The 18804-nt window shown below is 48.9% G+C and overlaps 1 protein-coding gene across 1 annotated transcript in view; it reads right to left on the bottom strand.

Moving 5' to 3' along the window:
- Positions 1 to 9010: 9010 nt before the first annotated feature.
- LOC148317836 (uncharacterized) overlaps positions 9011 to 18804 on the bottom strand; it is a 56352-nt gene continuing 46558 nt past the window's right edge. The window contains exons 8-9 of the transcript XR_015840027.1: positions 10551 to 10679; positions 9011 to 9127 (exon numbers count right to left, since the gene is read on the bottom strand). The gene's annotated coding sequence lies outside the window, so the exon portion shown is untranslated. The remainder of the gene's footprint in view (positions 9128 to 10550; positions 10680 to 18804) is intronic.

Genomic DNA, 18804 nt, shown 5'->3' with positions numbered 1-18804 from the left:
ACAACAATAGCGACTAACGCGATCGTTCGTGACGCATCGTCGAAACGGTGTAAGCGATCAGTGGTGCCAATTAACAAGATTGATTGCGGCGCGCCTTGAGACAAGAGCGACGCGTCAGGAGAAAGTTGTTCTTTTCCTTTTTCTTTTTCCCAAGCGGCGCTTTGGAGGGCTGATTAATGCGCTCTCCGCGGGTAATCCCACACCTCGGGCTAATGAAGGAGGAATCGATCACGGGGCAGATGTGACCGGGACGCCACTCCAAGTCGCTGGGAACAATTTACTTTCTTTTCCGTAATTGCTCCTGAAAAGTCCTGACGTGTCGAGAAAATACAAAAAAATACATTTCAAAGTACGACTGCTTCATTTAGCGCTCACTTGGCAAAGAAAAAAAAGAAAATGCAATTTGGTGATGATCGCAAGTGATACGAGCATACGGCTAGCAAGAGGCTAGCGCGAGATGCTAACAAAGTAGGCTACGATTCCGTGCTAGCGCCCCAAAGTGTCAAAAAAAAATATGTTCAATTCTGATCACAAAATGCTGCGCAAAAAGCTCGCGCGAGAGGTTAGCATAGCGGTGGAAATTAAAAGAGCGTTAATGTCCTCAACCACAATTTTTTAGGTCACTTAAAAAAATGAAACGTAATTGCTGTCAACTGAGCATGTAAGAGTTAACAACTCGCAAGAGCAAATGTGATAAAAGCCAACGACACGCCGCAACATCTGCCTGTTGATGAGTCGTCACGTGCCGCTCGTGAATCAATCTCCCGCCGCAACGATGAGCGGCGGCGCTGGCTTTAAAGTTTAACGGCGCGCTTTACGAGGCGCACGCCAACGCCAGCGACCCGCTCGTCACTCTTAATTGCCCTCGGTGTCGTCGCAAACGCAGAACAATGACCTCGCATCAAAAATATCGTCAGTAAATGCTCCTGACTTGGTTAGCAACAGAGTTCAGACGGCTCGCGCGCCTCCTACTAATATTTATTCATTTATTTTTAATCCAGTTTGACTGAGCCAAAACGTCGGAATGAAATCTAAGCGGTTGAGCAAAACAAGCGGAAACGCTGTGGCGGTGACGTCAGGGGGCGTGGCCTCAACGGCGGCGTTCAGGTCAGGCATCAAATACGGAGGAGGCGACTGCCGGCCGCTTGTTTCAACAGAGGGGTCGGCTGGAGGTCACGCAGGCGGATGAAAGACTTCACAGCTGGCAGGTGGAGCTCAACGAGGCATTGTTCGCTCGCCGCCGACGCAAATCGCAAGCCCAAACGTGCGCGCTCTGGTCAAACGCGGCGAGTGTGGCAAATGTGCGTCTTCGTCATCGATGACCACTTCAAAAACATTTTTGGAGTCAACCCAAACTTTGGCGAGCTTCAATCCGTCTCCGTCCTTCTTGAGATGTTTTTTTTTTTTTTTTTTGGAGGGGGGGCCTCACAAAATTCCACGTTGCGTTCGCGGGCTCTCGTCCACAATGAGGTTCATGACACGCATGTAAACATGATTCGAAAGACAGGAAACACCTTTTGGCGAGTTATTCTTTGTTTGGGCCGAACAATGCGTGACCCGCTCGTACGCACAAAACAAAAAAGGCCTCTTTTGTCAGCGCGACGCTCGCTAACGTGACTTCATGATCATAAATATTGCATTCCATCAGCCCGCCACGCTGTCAGTCCGCCGGAATCAAACATCCCCCGCAGCAAACGATTCCTTTAAGATATTCCTGGACGCTAAATGATTCATTGCGCCGACCGCATTGTTAAAAACGCCACTTTGGGGGGGGCGAGGCTTGGCTTCAAGAAGATAATCGCGTGTCTGAAAGCATATTAATGCCCCGGCCTGTCGGAGACGAGGGGGAGCACGTTGACGGGATCCAACTTGGCAGTCCCCAAAAGTATGCTTGTCAAACTTTTAACACCAAGTAGCGCCTGCGCAAAAACTTGCAGTCGCTCTCCTACGAGCACCAAAATCTTCAATGCAAATTTGAATTTAAGTTAAATCGAACTGAATTGATCTTAAAAATTAACTTCAGAAACAAGTTTTGTGATTGCAAATCAACAACAATATTCGATTCGACTCTCTGGGATTCGATTTGATTCGCTGGGTTTCCGATTCAATTCCGTTTGAGAGGTGATGACTTTTTTCGTTGTCGCTTTCTTTACATTTGAACAAACTTGTTACAGTTCTGTGAATGTGATATTTCCAGCCAATAAATATTTCACCGCAAAAAGACGACATTTTAAAGTGGGACGATTCGATTTGATGCGCTCCCGATTCAAATAGTTTTTTTGTGACACCCCAACTTGTCACACAGATCTCCAACTTGAAGATCGGCCGGAGCTGTTGTCATAGCACATTTCATATTTGATATTGAACAACAGGTTTTTATCACGAATCACAACATTTAGTTTCTTTAGAAAAGTGACTCGTCTTCAAGTATTTGTTGCCGCTACGCTCGATCAAAACAAACAATTTCAGCCCACGGATGCAACGTGAATATCTTTTGAATTCCAACTTTGTAATGATCAAAATGGCCCCAAAACAAATTTCCTGCCTTTGCAAACACACAAATGTGAGCGCTTTGAAACGTTGAGGTGTCACCAAAGCGGCCAAACGGCTTTGTCGGCGCCAAGCTCGCATGGGTCCAAAACATTTGCGCGTTGACAACATGATGGATGACGCGCGGTTAAGTGGTTCGCCCGTCACGCCGCCTCGCAAAACTTGTTCCAAAAGCACCAAAACAAATGAGTGTTTTCACACGGCATCAAGCGCTGATGTGCTACTAATTAGAAAATGAGACGACAGACGCATGCCACTGACATGCAAATGGTCTGCCATCATTAATCCTTTCAAGTTGTCTCCGGCAATAAAACAACCAGACTGTACCACTCACTTTGAATTACGTTGCCATTTGCATTTGAAATACATCCGATCTTGGCGTGCTGCTCATTTCTTGCAAATACAATACAATGCAACTTTATTTATATCATGAGAACACAAATGAACGTGAGTTGAGTCGCTTCATTTCGACATAAGTAGAGATTTGCTGCCATCTTGTGGCACCGACAGGCAAATTCAAACCGCTTTGCCGAAAACGGAATTTTGGCCTGTTTTACTGCCACTTCCCTGCCGAAGGTCGACTGACTGACCGAAGAAGCTCTTCAAAAAATGAAAAAATGAAAAATCATGGATGGTGACGGAAGATCCACGCAGTCCAAAACAAAGAAAACGGCCCAAGCGCTGGATAAATTTGTCAACGTCCTGGCGCCTTCAGGCCTCGCCTGACCCCGACCCCCTTTCTCAAGATAAATTCCTCTGTCACCGTTCACCTTCACAAATTCATCATCCTTGTGTGTCGTTTCCCTCCCCCCTTCAGTCATGACTTTCGGACCTCAGCTCTTTTCATGAAATGGCCGCCAGCTAACGAGCTGGTATGATAATGTGACTCTCGCCACGTGGATTTAAATTTCAGAGAGAGAAAGCAAAACATTTTGAAATGCGGACGGCCGTTTACAACACGCGTTCGATACTGCGAGATGGCGCCGCCTTCGGTGGTGAGCAGCGAGTCGCGAGCGTCTTAATTGTTGTTTTGTTGTCACAGCCGCCGTGTGCACCCGCTGATTTAATCATCTAAATTCAGCGCCGTGGGAGCTAGCCTTAGCGCCGCCACGCGTACGCCAACAACGCCGCCATTGCCGGCGTGATTTACACATCTGGCGATGTTCATCGCGGTAGCGCGGCGCTATCGTTAGCGCAGTTTTCACGTGTGAATGTGCGCTCATGGCGAAGGATTGCTTTGACTGGCTCACACAAGACGCGGACGGGCTTGTTAGGTCGCCGCAAAAGGAGGCGCCATATTTGACTTTTTTGAATTATTTTATTTTTAAAAGCTGAGCCAGTAAAGAGATAAAACGATTTCAACCAGCAAATGAGACCCCCCAAAAAGTGTAAATGCTTGGTGAGCCAGTTTCATGTGAATATTTCATTTCAGAAACATTGTGAGTGTCGTGTGCGTCCACAAATAACTTGCGGCTGGGGGGGGCTCGCCCCGCCCCTCCTTCCCTCCCTCACAGGTACAATCTTGTTTGCTCGCATCCCTCAGGATTTTGGACCCCAGAGACCCGAAGAGGCTTCTTGATCCTCACCTGGCCGCGCGGTCTCGTCTCCTCTAATGACGAGCCGGCCGGCCCAATCGGGCCTCGTGTCGCAATTAAATCGCCGCGTTGAAAGCAAAACGCGACGTCGGTCCCGCCGGGGCGCAAAGCTGGAAACCAGCCCCGATTAACGAGGCGGCGTCACGTCGTCAACAAAAGAACACTTGCGGACGCGGGCGCTTGCTAACCTTCCTTTCAAAAAATCTTAGGACACATCAAGTGGAATATATATATTCCACTTTTCCACACACACGGTGTGTGATTTCTTTCCAACTAGATAAAGCGGCCATGGCCTCGGCCAAGGCGAAAGTCTGGCAAATGTCGGCTCCCGCAGGCCGAGCGAACGACAAGCGACGGCTCCGTTTGACGCGAGGCGAGCCGACAGAGACGGACGGATCGATAGACGAGCGCATATGCAGACGGGCGTATTGATAAACTCCCGCCGACAACGGGCCAAACACTTGGAGCTCGTCGGCCGGGCTGTCCGTCACGCCGCCCGTTCCTTTGCACGCACTTCAGGTCGGATGTCCTCAACCCGGGCCGACCCGCCGGCCACGCAACCTGCCAAAACACTTTTTCGTCACTTGTCAGTCCGGACGGCGCGCCGCGTCACTCTCCGCGTCTCGGCTACTGTAAGTGACAAGGAGCGATGACAAATTTGTTGCGTGACCACGCTCGCTGGCATCTCAAATGACGCGTCACCGTTAGAACAAATGGAAACGCCAATGATGCGCTCCCGACACCAATTTTAGTTTCAAAGGTCTTTTCTAAGACGAAAAACAGCAGCGAGCAACATTTTGGCAACCTTTTTTCTCCGCTCCAGTTCAATGGACATCTTCCGCTTCTTCGCTTCACTTCCTCTCGCTCTCCATTTCAGCGTCCGGGCGACAGAAAAGTCAATTGAGCAGCCGATCCCAAAATCATCACGTCTGAATTTGCGTTTTATCCGCTTTGGAATCAACTTTCACCGGAAATGACGCACTAAAAAGTTGACCTCAGGTCACATTTTTTTGGGACTGACACGTGACGCATTTCGTCTTCTGTTCCATGGACATGAAAAGTGTCCGCCGTGGTGTGAACGGGGATGAATAATGGAGTGCTTCCCGGAGAAGGCGGCACTCTTGGTGGCAGGAGGTTAATATTCTCACATGTCATTAGGTGGCCGGGCCCGACTGACGGCTCATTCAATCGGGCAGCAAATGATTTCCTCGTGCCGCGGAGGACAGAGCACTTCAAAGTGAAGCGGGAGGGGCGGGGGGGGGGGGGGGGCTGAGGTCAGGACAAGCACTCCACTTTGATTAATGACCGGAGCTCGGCGGAGGTTGCCGGTAGGTAAGAATGTGACGCCGAATTGGATGTGAAAGCGGGGGAGCGACTTTAAGCTGGATTTGACCCGGCTGCAGAAAAAAAAAGTCTCGTCACCGTCGGGCTGACGCGATGGCTTGTGACAGCCAAACTCACGCACCCTCTGGCTCGTGTAGTCATGACTTTTCACTTGTTGCCCGACAGCTTTACCTAATAGTCGCATGAGCACTTGCGGATGCCGGGCAGAATGGTGGCCATGTGACCTCCAAACAGGAAACTCAGGATTTGGAAATCAAGTAGTCAAATAAATAAATGAATTAAAAAAAACTAAACGCTCGCTCGATTGCAAGGATTACAATCCGCAATACAAAAATCCCTTTGGCCTTTTTTTCTGTGAGCTCGTAACACACTAAATCAATTTACATTAAAAAATGCGATCAGTGCACACACTAAAATAAAAATAAAAAAGTTCCAAAATCTGCTCGTGGAAAAAGTCCCGCTAAATTGTCAAAAAGTTTCTTAGTCCGCGAAAAGCCAAACCACCCCCCAAATCTTTTCCGGGCGTTGCACCGCCAATAAGTTTCACTCCTTTTTTTTTCCAACAACAAAAGTCCTAATCTGCTTGATCTCTGAGTGTGAACAAGCGGCGAGGAATGTCAATGACATGCTGGTCGGCGCTAAACGCAGCGCATGCACCTGCGAGGACACACACAAAAAAAAAACGCCGAGGCAGCTGGAAACCTTTTAATTAGCACTAATTACAAAGTGGAGAACAGTCGGCAGGCTGGAAGGGATTTGTCAGCGCATGAGAGATCAGAAAGAAGGGAGGTGCTCACATTTTCCTTGTGCTGAGTCAAAAACTAATAAGGAGGCCGCTAATGGGACCCGTGAGGATAACGGCCCGGGCGGCCCACTCGGGACTAATATGGCCGACACAAACCGTCCTTCAACTCTCTCCGACATTTGACTGGAAACGCGTTGCCATTTTGTACGGGCGGCACCGACACGGAATGATGAAGTTGGGATATTTTTCAAGTGGACAAAGCGATGACGTCGTTATCCTCAGCAAAGAACGACAAATCGGCCTTATACTGCCCTCACCAAAAGGAGCAGCGCAATGTGGAAAAAGTGCAATTGAATTTTACGGATGTCGTTGCGGGATGTTTGTATACAATATTATAAAATACAATTTGATTGATTTTTCGATTGGATCGACGTGAAACATTTCCATTCATTTTAGTGGCGAAGGCTGATTTAAGATAAGAATGTTTTGACTTAAGCTCGTGTTCACGGAACCGATTGAGAAATTTGTCTCCGAAGGCACACAACCGTTCACGTTGAAGCGCACGTACGTCTTTTTGGATCGACAACTGTATGACATCACATCTTTTGTTCCTAAAATATTGCAACATTTTGCTGATAATAATGTTACCCTAATCAAACTTTTGATTTAAGATAACCAGAATATTTTTACAACCATAACGATAATATCACGCAAAACAAAAAAGAAAACGCGACAATTGCGACTGATCTCTGTGTGAAAGCGGATCAGGAATGTCGAATTGCTGATCAAATTTTCCCTTCAAAGTCAAAAGTGGCTTTAAAGTGCGCATTAGCCGCCCTCTTCCGTTACGTACGAGGTGGTCTTTCTTGTGCAACGAGCCGGCGGTCACTTCAAAGGCGTGTCAAACTGGGATTAAGCGCTTTTTGTTTTGTTTTTTTCCCCCCGCTTCTTGTGTAACTTCCGAATTGGGCACATTTTTGCGTCCAAAGTCCACTGTGTGACTTTAAGTCTCATTCACAAACCTTTTGTCCGCGCCCACCAGAGTGTCATCTGGGCTCAACCTCCTGCGAGGAAGGGCACATATTGAGCATGGGGGGGGACCACTCTCTCGCTACATTTTGGAGAAGAGAATTTTCAAATCATTTAGCCAAACAAAGCGGGTGGCTTGTAAAGGGCAAACATCAATTACCAGCCGCGACCTTGGGAGGCCGGATGAAGGCGCGCATCTCACGTAAAAACGGTTGCACATTGCAGCTGACATGGCCACGGAGGACTTGTGGGGGGCTCAAAGGTTTTATATGCGCCCCTCCAAATAAGCCGGAGAATTGCTTGGGATGCAACGCAATGCAAGACGGGAGCACTCGTCAATAAAAACGGACAAATGTTTGATTTTAGCATTCCTCTCGTCCACCTTAGTGGACATTTTTATGGATTAAAAAAAAAAAGTATTTCAAACATTATCGTAGCTTTGCCTTAAGAAAGTCCATTTATCAAAATGCGAACAAAAATGCAGAACACCCCAGAAGGGCCAACGGCGAGCTCTGTTGCCATAACGGCGTTTTGAATCGAAATGGATTCGAAACACACCGAGACAATAGAACGATACTCACGGGAATATATTCTTTATCCTCTGCGATAAACGAGACAAAGTCAGTTGCGAAAATGTTATTTGCGTGTCATACCGCCCCCCGGTGGCCAAAGCGCAGACACGAGAAGGAGCGGCCTTGAATTGAGGCAAACGATACTTTGCATTCTATTCAAGGAAGTCACTGTCGTATGCTTTGATACAATAAAGAAAAATATAAAGCGACATTCTGCCGTCAAACGACAACTTGTGACGTCGCGATACTTAGTCACTGACAATTTCGCAATCTCAGTGGCGATTCTTTTCCGCATTTGCGCAAATTGCCTTTGCTCATCCAATTGTCCAGTGAAAAAGCAAACTTTGAGCTCACCTACCTCACAAAAGGATGATTTATAATGCGGCGATTTGCAAAAACCTGACATTTGATTTCAAAATGTGCCGTCTTTCCTCGTCGGCCATTACTCACAATAAGGCATATGTTCCCATCGGAGGGAACTTGCTTAAAATTCAATCCACTTTGGCGTCATTATCATTCATCAAGATAACGAATGACTCCTTCAGAGTATGGTAATTATCCTTTGATAAATCATCAGCAGAAAATTAACTGGACGTCAAAACATTCACGGGGAAGATGAATGGTGGATGATTGCGGTGATGAATTGTGTTAATCTGGCCGCTGTGAATCCAGTGAAACGGCTAAACAGCTCAAGATGGATGGGCCGCGCAAAAAAGCTGCAAGGTCAGAGCGCGACATAAAAAAAGATGGGGGAAGGAAGTCAAAGAAAATGTGCGCAGAATTTGGCAGATTTTTACTCATTCTGTTAAAACGATGACTCAACATCGTCCTGGAGGGAAAATGGCTGCAGCCCCTCACATCTGCTCAACCAACATTGTGACTGTGGTGTTGGCTCCCCCTAGTGGTGGGCGCAAGAATCACCATTTAAGTAGAGTTCGCTTGGATTTCACTTTTTGGAATCGTTGAGAACGCCACGACGCCACTCGAAGGCTGCTGGATTTGCGTGCGACTCCGGCTTTGATCGCGACTTTGTCCACGCTCAAGTCACAACAGGGAACATCAAGGCCTTCCTCACGTTTGTCAATCACAATGAAAAGATGGCGCCGGGCACAAAGTCATTCCAGCGGCGGCCGTTCTCCTCTCCGAACGGCAAACGCCTCAACGCGTGGCGGAGACTTCACAAAGTGCCGCGCTTATTAGGTGGGAGCGACACTTCCCACAATCTCTTTCATCCTTGCACGCATTCGGCAGCATCATGCGGTGGTCCTGGAGTCACTCGCCAGGCCACGCCCCTTAAAGGCACACGGCACAGGTGCACAGTTGTCGTCCTGACTTTGGCTTTTCCTCACATACAGTTGGTCTGTTTTTATATGATGCATTTGACACATTTTTATACAATGCGGCGCAATATTTATCGATTAAAGAAATTGTTCTTTTTTTGGGGGGGGCGAGAACGGATGAACAAAATTTCAACGTGGAATATTAATTCAACGACCCTGCCGCATACAATTTGCAGATTTTTTTTTTTTTTGGAAAATACTTTGACATTTTGTCAGTCACAATTTCCCACTACAACTCGTGATCCAATTTTGTTGTGATATTTGTTGACTTTATCTCATATTTTGATCATTTCAGACAAGAGAAGCTTTTCGCACGAGGACGAGGCGGTCTGCCAAACGTCAAGCCGATGACTCGTTAGCGATTCTCTCCCGAAATACGACGTATCGGCGAAGCAACAAATATTCCTTTCAGGTGGCCACGATGCCCGAATGCTTTTATTGTGCTCCCCGTCAGCAATTATCTGCCTGTCAAAGCCGCGGGTGACAAATTCTGCCCACGCCCGATGGAGCGGCACCATGGAGCCGACGCGAGCTTCGTTGGACGTTCGCTAAATCAGCCGCCTGACTTGGAAAAGCTCGGCCCGTCAGTCCCGGCTGGGAGGAAGCGAGCGCGTGACCTTTTTTTTTTTTACATTTATTATTATTATTATTCTCTTCAATAGTGCAGATTCTTTCCGCACGCACTTTTTCCAAAATCTAAAAATGATTCATGTCTTTTGCGGCGCGCCCGTTTCATCTTGTGCCAAGTTGCCGTCATCGTTTTTACCTTGGGCGAGTTTTGGCCTTACAGATGGTCGCGGAAAAACAGGAAGCGCACATCATCCTCACAGCACAGGAAGTGCGTGCGTGCACCAGAGGTGGTAAACGTACGCTCATTCGGGATTGAAGTGGAACAACGTGGAGACAAAAGATGCGTTTCAAAGTCTACTGCATTCCAAAAAAAAAGCCAATTTAGAGATTTGTATCTAAATATGTTTGAAGAAATGCGCAACGCCTAAAAACTATGTCGTGCTCCGTTGTGGAGGTGCACTTTAGAGTGCCTCGTTGTCACGGGCAACCGAAAGACGCTCGACAAAGTCGCAGCAACGACTGAATTTGCGGCAAAGTTCAATGTGCTCAAGGACGGTGACATGAAAAAAAGGTTGAAAATATTTGACCGTTCCTCTCACGACAATAACACGAGTCGTTCTCATGAGGCGCACGTGACGTGGCGACGGAGGATATTTAAAAAGCGGCACACTTGCATGCGAAGCGGCGGCAACATCGGATGGCGGCCCGACGCATCTCGAGCCGCCGCGCTAAATTGCTTCGCACCTCGGCCGACGATTAATAAGTCGAGTTGTTCATCTCGCCCCTCAAAGGGGTGCGCGCATACCTTCAGCCGCATGCCACTTTTCACACGGAGGCCACACGCAAGGTCCAGCGCCAGGATTCGGCTCCATCACGGTGTCGCGACACGGCGGCTAAATCATTGCCGTGACTTTTTCACCTCAGGCATCTTCGACTAGATCGGGGAAAAAAAAAAAAAAAAGTGACGCGTGAACAGTTCAACTTATGGGTGGCCATATGAACTCATTTCTCGTTTCAATTCTTCTATCTTTGTCAAACTTCACTTTGCTCTTTTTTTTGTTTCCGACTTCGGCATTTTGTCTTATTGATGCTTTTTTGGCCATGTCGCTCCTCGTTTGTCACGATTATTGCAGAATTTTGAAGCTGTCGCGCGTGCGAGCGGCAGGAGACGGATGGCCGTCCGCCGACGCTTTTGTCGTATTGACGGCGCGGCGCCATCTCCTCGCCGCGTGTCATCCCTCCAATCAAGAGAAGAAGCGGCTTACTCTACACGACTGAAGCCGTTATGGCAAACTTACCGGATAACTTCAACTTTGTCCCCCATGGCCTGTCAGAACCTTTGCAAGCGTGCGGCCCCAAAAAAAAAAAAATGGTGGCAATCGTGGCTTTTACGAGGCCTCCGTGTTCGTAGCTGACACTTTTGACGTACGACAATGTTAAAGTTGCTCGACTCCGCCGTGTTAATTGGACCTGACGAGGATATGTTGCTTGCTTCCAAGTCCATCCAAATTGCAAACAAATACGCTTAGAAAAAAAGATTTCCACGGCAGAAAGCGTGAGCGCGTATCACCTTCTCTGGCCGCCACCTCTCGCATAAAAAGGCAGAGAAGTGCAACAATGGCAAGCGCTGGAAAAGTGCTCCAAAGTTAAAGCTGATGGACGGCTTGTCAAAAAAATAATTGCGGCGCTCGGAAAGTGGGTCTGGGAGAGCGGCCGGGGGGGGAGCGTGATGGGAAGTGACAGTGGTCTGTCAAGACGCGGCGGCCGGCCACAATTTTGCGAACGGCCGGCGGGACGGAGCAGGACGGGAATGGCCCTTTAATACGTTGACAAGAAAAGGAATCCGCCTGTCACACCCGCTCAGCCGGTCCGGAATACGGCGGAGCGGGTGTGGGGCCGAGGCCGGGCCAGCGCCCCGGCCCGCGGGTACAAATCACCGACGGCAACGGCGCTTCCCTCGCCCGTGACAATTCATTAATCACTCCGACAGCGCCGACCTTATTACACGGCAGATTTGACACTTGAGCAATTGGATTGTCAACGGCATCCTATTAGAAATGCAATTCAAACGGAATGGCGGACCTCTTCTTGTAATTCCCACAAAGCCCGTTATCTTTTTTTTCAGCCGACCTTGAGAGCCAATCACGACTCGCTGGAAGCGTGATGGGCGCCGTGCTCGCGTCTGTCACGCTTTTTTGAAGCAATTGTGGTTTTTTGGGGCTTTTACACGATACCGGGGTACCTTGACTTGCAAGCGGCGATTGAGCGAAAATATGGCAGCATCGCGGTATTGAAAAAAAAAAGATGACGCTTAATATCGCTGATGGAAAGTGCCGTGCAACATTATGGGATTCATAAACGTTTCTGTCACGTTGTAACAATAAGATGCCGACTCATCTGTCAGAATCGGTGCCAAGGAAGTAAGTTGAGCTGAGACCTCGCGACCGTCTTTCGATCTTTGTATGTTGAGAAGGAGCTACGTTGTCGGCGGGTGAATATTTTCTCGACGGTTAAAAATCTCAAATGAAGAAACGACGAGAAACATTTGGCAGAGGACGGTCCTGTCCAATAAAATGTCCGAATGCCCTGACTCACGAACTAAGCACGTTTGTTCATTGAGGCTCGGGTCAGATGGACTTTGCGGCGAGCGCGTTGGGCTGAGTCACCGCGACGAGCCGACATGGATATACCGACGTGAGGTGCAGCCGATCCGTCCCGGCCCGGCTCGGCTCGTGTCGTGCCGATGACGGCGCGACGCAGAAGGCGTCTCGGTGGCCGCCGGGAGTCCTAATGACAAAGTTGGCGTGAGAACGAATGACCGAGAGGTGGGAGCAGCAGCCGGGCTACGCGAGCGGACGCAACGGCGCCGCGTCGTCAAGTGGTCGGCGCACTTTAGTCTTGATTAGCCGCCATTTGGAGCAAGCGAGACCTCTCTTTTCTAGTCGTCGGGTTTTGTTGGAATATTAGGAAGCGACCAAGCTCATCTCGACACAACAAACGGCGACAAAGGCTGACTTGTTGGACAGGATTTGATTTGCGTGACACAGGTGGCGGCTGAGGATCCGTCGATGGAGCTGGATGAGTGTGCGTGTGTGAACGCGTGCACGTGCGTGCGCGCGTTCACCTCCCGGCTGCTGTCAGCGTATTAATCACCGGTGATGTGTGCCGCGATGGGACGGCTGCAGGAAATAAAGACACGGCGGCGGTGTCAGGTGTGCTGCCCTGATGTGACTCCATCAGACAAGAGGCTCGCTATTGACGGGGGTGAGAAGGGGGGGGGGGGGGCGGTCACCCATCACTCCTCCTCCTTCGTCTCCACTCAGTCACCTTGGCGGTGACGCAATGTCATCAAAGTGCACGCCATTATTCTCGCCGCCTCACAGGAGCATTATTTCAACATCTCGAGAAGGGCTCAATGTCAGCCCCAAGGACGCGCACGCACACACATTGTACACGCGCACGCACACACACACATGCAAGGTGCTGTTATGCAATTGATTGAGATTTTGTCAGGATGATAAAAAAAAAAAAGGAGGAGAATCAACTTCTGTTGACATGACAACGGTGCTTCTGGAGCCTTAAAAAATTTTTCCATTCAAGGCGTTTCTCCAGTGGACGCGGAACCTTTTGGTTACCTTCCGCCAGCCACCCGCGAGTTTCCGATGGAGATGGATTGGCGTCGTGTTGTGTGCGAGATTGCGTGTGTGCGACTCCAAGCGACCCTTCCCGGTAGACTTCACCTCCTCCCTGCGGCCTCGCAAAAAAGGGAGGCTTATTTAAGAAACAATTAGGAGCGTACACAAAGCAATTTGCAGCCACGGCGAGCGCGGCGGCGAAGGGGCCTTTCGGCGCTGATTTATCGCGCTGTCACCTTCACAAGGCAACATAATTAATAGGAGCGCCGACTTCTAAATTCCGCCCACTTCCACGGCCTTTGATTTATGACAGCCCGCGACTTTGCCTTCTATCAGTTCATTGGCTCGTTATTTATGCTGATGACCAATTTGGTTGGGTCGCCGTCATCCCACTCGCGACTAATCAAAGACAATTAGGCGGTACTGCATTATTGAGACGCCGCTCGTTTATCGACGAGAGACGGGCAAATTTTTTGTGTTTTACTTCCATGATGCTTGTTTACATTTTCGCCTTCAACTCCCATCAAGGAGCCTTTTTTGTTTTTTACTTTACGCACGAAACGTTCTCGTTTGATTTCTTGCAATTTGAAACATCTCCCAGTAAAAAAAAATGCGCTCCAAGCGCCAGAAGTGGCGTTTTCAAGCGTCCCAAGCACAACAACCTATTTCACTCTCCATAAAGTCCAACACGTCACGGCTTCCCGAGCAAAGAGCAACAAATGACGCCGCCGCCGCCGCCGCCGCGAGGTGCTCCGTTCAAAATACACGCACACACACTCAGGAGCAAGTGAATCACGGTCACCGTGGCGCTAATGCATCATCAACGGCCTCGCAGATTAATACGACGCATTATTAGAAAGCCAGATAAATGCGCTCACATTGTGGCGGCGTTTGTTCGAGAAATGACGCCCGTTGCAAAAGTTACGATGCCGCAAATGCGACCGTGAAGGTGAAAGTGGGCATTAGTGAGACGACAAATGGCGACGGCAGCTCAACATTATTTGGCGTCCTTGCAGCGACAACAACGTGAAAATGAAACAAGGTTGGATTAAGACGCACTCAAGTCGGAGAGTCAAATAAAAGTAAAGAAACATTCCCGTTGTTTCACAGCACATTTAAGGCGTCGCGTTCGTCATTTTCATGCGACAACATGTGACCTTCCTGAGGCACTCGGTCTTCTTTTCAAAGTTTGTCGGCCTCTTATTGAGTTCAATTCGGCGACAGAGAATAAAAGATTTACATGCACGAACGAGACGTTAACTAAACGCCGCCTCGACAAAATGTCGAGTGATGCCGCCTTCACATGCTCATTCAAAAAAAAAAAAAAAAAGCGGTTCGTCTTACTAGCGATGTCGATCGCTAATCGTCTTAAAGTAGCGACGAGATCTGTTTTCAAACGTGAGCGGTGAAAATAAAACGGCAGAAAAACAAAGACTCGAGTACAGAAACCCGAACGTACGCAAAGTGTATATTTTTTCCGAGCCGTATCGTTTAACGGAGCGGTAATAAGATGCGGTCGTCAATATGGCCGTCGATAGCTGGACAGCGGCCGATCGATGGCGTTTTTCCAACGATGAATCGCAGGAAACGATCGCTTTCAAATAAACGCCGGACAAGAGCAACGCAATCCGCCTCTGGGGAGCGAGACGACACGAGCGAAAAAAAAAAAGCTTCATGCCGGTCGCCGGCTGCCAGAGGAAATATCCGGACGCTTTGGACTTTTTAAAATGTCCAAACTGGACCTCGCTTGACTTTGCTTTCAAATGTTAAAATTGGAATCGACGAACAACACTTTTTTTGAATGACATCAATTTGACGGACCGAAAACCAAAATGCAGATTTCTGTCACACATTTTTCTGAACAAAGCGTCAGCATGCGCGGCGGTCGACGGACGCGAGCGAGCGGCGGCTGATTACACGGCGTGGCCTCGTCAGTCCCGACGTGATGGGATAGCGCGCCGATGCCGCGAGACGTTCATGAATCACCGCAGCTCACACACTTCATCCGATGACGGCGTCCTCGCCATCCGTCGTGAGACAAATCAATCCCGCGCAGCTCGCAACAGCGGCGACCTGTCTTTTACGGGGCGTCTGCTGACAGACAACCTTGATTAAGCGCTCCGGAGTGACAAACTTTCCCTCAGGCAGCTCGGCTCAAGACGCGGCCGCGGATCACATTCGCCGTCTACATAATTCCCACATTTGCCATCTGGCTCGTTAGCATCTTCTTGCTAGCTAGCTTATTTTACGACGTTTGTAAGTTAGCGGGTAACAGGGCCGATTCATTTGTGCGTCGGTTTGTCAGTGACGCTCAGCGGACACGCTATTCGCAATACAACTTTACATCTCGTAAATTCAACGGCAGGATGACTTGAATTCGGCTCGACCAAGCGGCAACCTGCCGTCGAGGGGTGGGGAAGGCCTTCGCGACCCCCCCACTCGCGCACACGCACGTTTTCGTCTTGTTTGTTGCACGGCAGTCGCGAGTGCGCTCGCCTCACCTTGACCCGCACGCTCAATTGTGCGCCGTGTTATGAGAGCAAATAAACAGAACCAAGAGCGGGAGGCTCAGCTTTTGTTTGAGCAGGGCGTTCTCAGGATATCCCCGGGCCCGCTTCCTTTGACAGGTACCACCGAAGAAGAAAAAGCACAAGAGCGTGCGGGCAATGGCGTGTCAAGTGCAGTCGACGAGGAAAAAAGTTGCTGGCTGGCAACGTGATTTGCGCCGTCGTGGTTCGTCCCATTGGTGAGGCGCGATCGATATCTGCGGGGCGGAGACGTCACTCGGGGAGGGGGGTGGCGAGGCCTGACAAGTTGGCGGACAGGTGCCTCCGACGCTCAGGGGAACGCAAGGCAACAAGTCGCCATTTCGCAATTGGAGTACTTGCTAGTTAAATACATCCGGAAAGGATTGAAAGCGTTTGAGTTTTCTTTTTTAGGTTATGTGAGACAACATCAGTGAGGGGCAAGACGCGCGTTAGCGAGCGACGGTCGCAATTTGGCTGGCAACTGTGCTCGTCTCATGACTTTTTCCAGAATGATTACAAAATTTGCCCTCCGAATTTGACACTTATCATGGCAAAATGTGACTTTTTTTGTCGTTGTCAAGTTATCCAAATGAAAAAAAAAAAAAATGACGCGAGCACACCGAGCCTCTCATCGAAATCGCCGCGCGAGCAAGCTAGTCCTTTTGATCTGCTCCAACGGATCAGCTGACGACAGTCACGACCTCTTCGCGACAATGTCGTCGCTTCTCGCCTGTTAGTCATCTCAATTAACAAAGACGCGTGAAAGATGGCGCCACCTCGAAAGTTCAGCGCGAGCGACGGCTCGTGCGCACGTACGTGACGACGTTGCGTTGCATGGACCGCGCCTACAATTTCGACTCCGCGTCAGACACTGCGGACGTCTTCGGGTCCTTCCGCGATTGCAACTTTCAAGAAATCCACGAAATCCAAAATACCAAAGTATCGGATCCGCTTTCGTCATCCCTCCTCAGCTCGGCATGAGATGAATGTCAGCGTCCGCCACTTCAATCGCCGCTTCGTCGGCATCGATCACGCGGGGCTCGAACCCCGGCGGCGGGCGGGACCTTGAGGACGCCTCACTTACTTATCTTCATTTTGGGCACGATATTCAAAAGCAAAGCGGGAGAAGGTGATGAGAGGGAGGTTTTCATCAGGCGGGATGTCTCCATCAATCTGGACGGATTCTCGCTCGCTCTCTTCCTCTTATTGTCGCGCGGCCTTGAGCAAAGATTACACTTGGCCTGCCTTTCATTTATCATGTGACGCCAAGTTGCATCCAATCAAAGAGCACTGACACACACGCGCGACTCTTGATTAGTTTCACAAAGACATGTCATAGATTGACATCATAAATTGATTTTTTTTTTGCTGAATCAAGTGGATTGATTACTTAGGTAAGCTTCAAACGTTATTAAATACGCGTTGATTCAGAGATTGTCCTTAAGCCGGTCGATGACTGTCCACTTTTTACTCGACTAAAACATTTGTCGTTGTCACCAACTCTGAAAAGTAACAAGAAGCAATTGAAATATTTGAAGAGCGCACGGCACGCGTTAATAAATAGGAGACGATGATGATGTGAAATGTGAGACGATCTTGGCCTTCATTCCTTTGCCACACGCACACACGCACGGCTCTTTAAATGAGAGCAGCTGCATCCAATCTGCATGCTCACCAAACAATACTTCACATCTAATTGATTTCCTGTCAGGCGCTGGCAAAATAAAATTTGTTTTCATGTACGCCGCTTCTGTTTCCCGCAACCACTTTCATTCATCTCACTTTTTAATTATGCATGACGACCAGGACGTGCCCTGAGGCCGTCCTCATCATGACCACCGCCACAACTTTAACAGTGAACACCTGTTTTTTGTAAAGTTGTGAACGCCTCTCACATGCTTTTCAACTTATTTAAAAAAAAAAAAAAGAAAAGAAGCATTTCCCAAAGTATTCTGTAAAACCTCCAAACAAAAACAGAACGTACCGCACGTAACGTAGCGGAGCTCGACATTGCAAAGCGGAAGTTTTTAAGGCCTAATTTATTCCGATCCCAAACAGTGAGACTCTCACTGATTGGCGTCCCGAAAAGACGGAAAATTTGTGACTTTCTACTCAGATCATGATCCTGTTTTGGGAGGTGGCAAGAGAAAAAAAGAAAAAAAAAATGCATCCATGACACAAAGCAGTGGCCTTGAAAAACAAAAGCGCACGATCAAAAAGCGACGCATTAAGGAATTGCTCAGCTGCTTCCAATGTTGGGCGGATTAATGAGCGGTGGAGGGAATGAGCAAGCGTTTCCCAAAGTCAAGCTAAGCTGCAGCCAAAGACGGAGAGGGGTCACCGGCGGGCCAGCCTCTTAAATCAGAGCAAGAGGGCCGGCCTCGTTGCTCGTTGTCAGGCCGACACTCGGGGGAGGAAACGCTCGGCAACAATGACCGTGGCCTACTTTGTTGTGGAGCGCTTTTTTTTATTTTGGAGCAGCTGGGCTCGTGAAAAGCAGCTGGACGGACACAAACTGTTTGTTATTCCCAAACTAACTCACACTTGACATTAACGAGGTGACGCAACCAACGTGATGACACACGGACGAAAAAAGTGACTTATTCTCAAGCGTCTGAAATTTTCGTTGAATTCATCCTCCGTGTGTAAATATGCTTTTGTGTGATATGTGAAGGCATTAGTCAGCGTAAGTCGCGCCAGCGTAAGTCGCTTGTCGCAACGCGGCGCCCCCCCCCATCGAGAACGCGCTTCCCGCGCAGGATCGCAAGGATACGCCCCGACAAACAATCTGATAGCCAAGGTTAAGAACACACAAGGATAACAAATGGCTCGAGTGTCATGTTCAATTTCCAGCGGGGGGCTTTACCGAGCATTATCCATAACAGGATTTAAATTG

The sequence above is a fragment of the Idiotropiscis lumnitzeri genome, chromosome 20 (genome assembly GCF_059441095.1).
Source record: "Idiotropiscis lumnitzeri isolate Australia: NSW breed Sydney's pygmy pipehorse chromosome 20, RoL_Ilum_1.0, whole genome shotgun sequence".
NCBI lineage: Eukaryota > Metazoa > Chordata > Actinopteri > Syngnathiformes > Syngnathidae > Idiotropiscis > Idiotropiscis lumnitzeri.
Note: the sequence above shows the minus strand (reverse complement) of the source record. Positions and strands in the feature narration are given on the sequence as shown.